Consider the following 4,946-nt stretch of genomic DNA (forward strand, 5'->3'; position numbering starts at 1 on the left):
ACCATGTTGACCAGGATGATCTCAATCTCTTGACCTCGTGATCCTCCCACCTTGGCCTCCCAAAGTGCTGGGATTACAGGCGTGAGCCACCGCGCTGGGCCGATTCAATCATTTTAAAGTGGACAATCAGTGGTTTTCAGCACATTCACAATGTGTGGAACCAGCACAACATTGTCTAATTCTAAGACATTTTCTTTTTTTCTTTTCTTTTCTTCTCGGTTTTTGTTTTGTTTTGTTTTGAGACAGTTTCTCACTCTGTCACGCAGGCTGGAGTACAGGGGTGCAACTGCGGCTCACTGCAGCCTCAACCTCCCAGGCACAGGTAATCCTCCCACCTCAGCTTCCTGAATAGCTGAAACCACAGGTGTGTGCCACCACACCCTGCTAATGTTTAAATTATCTGTAGAGACGGAGCCTCACTATGTTGCCCAGGCTGCTCTCAAACTCCTGGGCTCAACTGATGTGTCTGCCTTGACCTCTTAAAGTGCTGGGATTACAGGCATGAGCCACTGCACCCAGCCCCAAGACATTTTCATTACCCTAAAAGAAAACCCTTTAGTCACAGGTATGGTTCTGGGTGTGAGCTGGCTTTGTGATCTGTGGAGCTGAGGGTAGAAGCTTCCATTTGAAACATCTGCTCAGGTGGCTGCTGGAATGTGGCTGGACTTCGGGTAGACTATACCTTATTCGGCTCTACAGAGGCATCTGAGAAGTTGTCCAGAATTTGAAGTTCAATAAAAGGAGACCCATTTACAATACAAACAAGGGAGCTGACTATTAAAAACAAGCCAGCAGTGAATCCTTCGGCGTGCCTTTGTGTTGAATAAATTGGAATTTTCACAGATTGGGTTTGCAGCTCGACCAAGTTCTGAAAAGTGCGAGTCCAAACCACATAGAGGTGAAGGTGGCAGGACTCAAGTTTCTATGGTTTTAAGGGTACAGGGACTTTCTCCTGGGCAATAATCTCATCTAAGAGAAGCCCAGGGCCTCCCACGTGGGCTTGTAGAGAGAAGGCTCCAGACTACAGAGAAAAGGGGAAACTGTGTTTTCCCCGCCCACAGAGACTGAAGGTCAGATCAGATCATGTTAAAGCAAGAAGACTTGGTACTCTTCCCTGGGGAATTTGTAGGTTACCAAGATTGGCAGGGAAGGGGAGGAGGACCAGAGATGTTCTAGAGTGTCACTCAATCCCCATGTATGGAGGGAACATTAACCCTGTGTCATGCACTTGGCACTTGGTACTTATTATTCCATTTAATTTCCCCAGCAATCCCTTCACTTACAGGCAAAGCCTACAATTATCAACAAGGTAAAGTGGCTGACCAAGGCCACAAGCAAGTCAAGCCCTGGGGCTAGGATTGGAACCCAGATCTCATGGCTCAGGTCTTGAGGCTGGCTCCACCAAGCCACTGTGAAGTCCCCCTGAGAGCAACCAAGAGCCAGGCATGTGGGTGGTAACAGGGCCAGAGAGGATGTTCTCAGTGGGCAGTCCTAATGTGACCCTCTGGGAGGGACATTCCTGTCTTCTCTTTTTGGTTTGTCTTGGAAAGCCCCACATCTTTTGCAGAACTGCTTCCTGGTATCCCTATCTGGAATTTACACCAAGGACAGCCAAAGGCCAAGATTGGCTTAGAGGCCTGAGGAGTGGGGATCAGAGAAAAGGGTCAGTCCATCCTGTGCAGCCTTCCCAGCCTGGGCCCCTGTGAGTCGATGGAGGAAATCAGTGGCCATCGCTCCTCTATCCCTATCCTGAGCAGCGGTACTGGAGGCCCTGGGAAAGCCCCCTGAGCTAAGACTGATCTTCCTTGCCCAAAAATAGCTGCCTGGGATTCAAAGAGACTGCATGGGAAGAGGAGGAACTTCAGATTCAGACCTGGGTTCAAATCCTGGTTCCATCCCTTGCTTGCTGTGTGACCTTGGCCAATGTCCCTCACCTCTCTGCACCTTGGTTTCTCCATCTGTAAAGTGGGATCAACCATCATCCTATGGAAGGGGCCAGTCCACAGGAAGCACCTCTCATCAGGGAATGGGAGCTGTTAGGAGGTTTCCCGGCATTCCTCCAGCTTCTAGAAGCCCCCTTCCAAGGAGTAAAACCTGTGCCTAAAGTGCTAGTGCTCTGGCCTACGCACTGGCTTGGCCCTGGGGAGCTACCATGATGGACCAGTTATGGTCCCTGCCCTTCTGGAGCTCAAAGTCTAGGAGGGAGACAGAGCCTAAGCAGTCAGAGCCACACATGGGATAGGGCTGCAGCAGAGGGACACACAGGGGCCCCGAAAGGGAAGGAGGATCCTGCCTGGGGTCAGGGAAGACTCCACAGGGACAGAGACTGGGGGTGAGAGTCTAAATCTTTAATAACCTGTTTGTCACAGTCACTGACCAATCAGAAAGGACACTGGCTGTAAACAATCCACAGCACCCACCAGTGTCTACCAGCTGATGATTAATGCCCTGGGAGGGGGCATTAATGGGGGTGCTGGTGGATGAATAAGAGTTCTTTCAGCAAGTGGGAAGAAAGGGCACCCCAGGCAAAGGGAGCACTACGTGCTCAATCCTGGTGACAGGAAAAACCATGGCTGGAGCATAAGATGTGTTGGGGGAAAGTGGGGCATGAGGGCAGAGAGGGTCTCCAATGCCACTAAGTTTGGGAGACACGGTTAGGACTTCTCTGATGTGGCACTCCACACTGCTGACCCAGTTGAACAGGCACTGCAGTGAGAGTTTTCAGGGTCTGGACACGCCTCCTATCCCAGGCCCACGACATCTACATGGGGCAGAGCTCTTACTGGGGGTCCAGGCTCAGGCTCCATTCTCTTGGAAGAGGGGCTGGCAAGGTGGGTCAGGAAGAGAGGCTCAGTCAAGGGACTCTAGAGAGCCTGTTGAGTGGGGAAACTGAGGCCAATGCTCAGATGTATGAGTGGGATCGAAACAGTGGGAGGTGGAGACACTGGTGACCTGAGCTTCCCTGGCTTTGAGTCCTCCCCCTAGAGTGGCACTGAGCCTCCTGTTAGCTCAGGAAAAACTCAGGGATGTTTTGAGGGTCAGGCTCTAGCACCAGCTCTGCTGCTGATGAGCTGTGACCTTGAGTAAGGCACGGACCCCTCTGGGCATGAGGGACCCTGTTGATTGCTTTCTTGGAAATGGAAGGTGTCCCAGGCTGATCCTGTTCTGCCAGCCTCCCTGACCTGGCATCATGGAGAATGTGAGGGCTTCAGATTCAGGCAGAGCTGAGTTTGAATCTCTGCTTTGGAAATGGACTGGATGTTTGACTTGGACCAAGTGCTAAGCTATGGGCCTTTATTTCCTCATCTACAAAACAAGGAATTGATTGGTGAGGTTAGCGTTGAATGGAATAAATGAAAAACTCTGGTGTGTGTGTGGTGGGGGGGGGCGGTGGGCAGCTGGGCACAGTGGCTCGCGCCTATAATCCCAGCACTTTGGGAGGCCGAGGTGGGTGGATCACCTGAGGTCAGGAGTCTAAGACCAGCGTGGGCAACACGGCAAAACCCCGTCTCTACTAAAAATACAAAAATTAGCTGGGCATGGTGGTGCATGTCTGTAATCTCAGCTACTCAGGAGGCTGAACCAGGAGAATCACTTGAACCTGGGAGGCGGAGGTTGCGGTGAGCCGAGATCGCGCCATTGCACTCCAGCCTGGTCGACAAGAGTGAAACTCCTCTAAAAAAAAAGAAAAGAAAGAAAGAAAGGAAAGAAGAAAGAAAGAAAGAAAGAAAGAAAGAAAGAAAGAAAGAAAGAAAGAAAGAAAAAGAAAAAAAGAAAAAACTCTGGGGACTGCAGACAAAACAGTAAAAGGAGATGGTAGAGAGCCTTGCTTCCCTCCTCACCTCCTATGAGGTGCCCTCTCCTTGCAGAATCTCTCAGCTGCAGGACTTTTGCAGAAGCTGCAGGTCAGTGGTGAGTGAGGAGGGAGGCTGTATCATTGATTGTTCTCCCAGGACACTTTGAGCATGAAAGGGGGCACCGTTAGTAATAAACAGCCATAAACCTGGGCTGTCCCAAGGAAACCAGAGTTTATGACGCCCCTGGTGATGAGTGGAGATTCAGAAATTGAAATGGAGAGGCGGAAGCGCGGACACGATTGAGGAGGGATGTGAGCAGGTGCCAGGAGGCGCAGCCTTTGGAGAGAGGGTGTGGTGCCCAAGCAGGCTTTGGGAGGCTTTTCTGCGGGAGGTACCGATTCGCTCCCCTCTTCTGGGTCCCACCTGAACTTCAGGAAGGAGCGGCTTTGCTTTACAGCAGTTTGGGAGCTGGATTGGGGCTGGAGACATTTTGTAACCTTATGCCTCTGCACGCTGGTTGGCTGGTTCACTTTTTTCTTAGTTATAACTTCCTGCAGAGACTGGTCTTCGGCTGGGAGCAGGAAGGCCCCCTTAGAGTTGGGTTAGGAAGGTAAAGAGGCTTTTACGATGGCTAGAAGGCAGTAGCTGCTCAGTAAATGTTCATCCCCTGCCATCTTAACCAGCAAGCGCCTTTGCTCTGGGACCCTGGTCCATGGTTGCTTCAAGCCCCCAGAGGAACCGCTGGCTTCATACTCCTCCAGATGGTCTAAGCCCTCCTGCCTCCCACCCCTCCCACACACGAATGCTGAACCTAGGAGTGCAGGAAGTCCTCTGAGAGCCTGCTGGATCAGTTTCCTTTCCGCTTCCTTTCTCTTCCTCTCCGGTGAGGGCTGGGACGCAGCTGGCGGAGTTGGGGGGGTTCTCCCCCAGACTGCTTCTCTGCACAGCCCCCTTAACGCATCACTCACAGGGCCTGCATTCCTCCAACCTTAATGCCTCCTCTGGGAACACAGGCTTCCAGAAACCTGAGATGACCAACCAGCCGGTACAGGCCAGAGGGAGAAGGGCCCAGACGGTGAGGGGGAGAGTGAGGGGCTTGACTTCTGCCTTTGCTGAAAAGAGAAACCGCAGGCCTCCTTCTCCCCTTTC

The sequence above is a fragment of the Nomascus leucogenys genome, chromosome 8 (genome assembly GCF_006542625.1).
Source record: "Nomascus leucogenys isolate Asia chromosome 8, Asia_NLE_v1, whole genome shotgun sequence".
Classification (NCBI taxonomy): Eukaryota; Metazoa; Chordata; class Mammalia; order Primates; family Hylobatidae; genus Nomascus; species Nomascus leucogenys.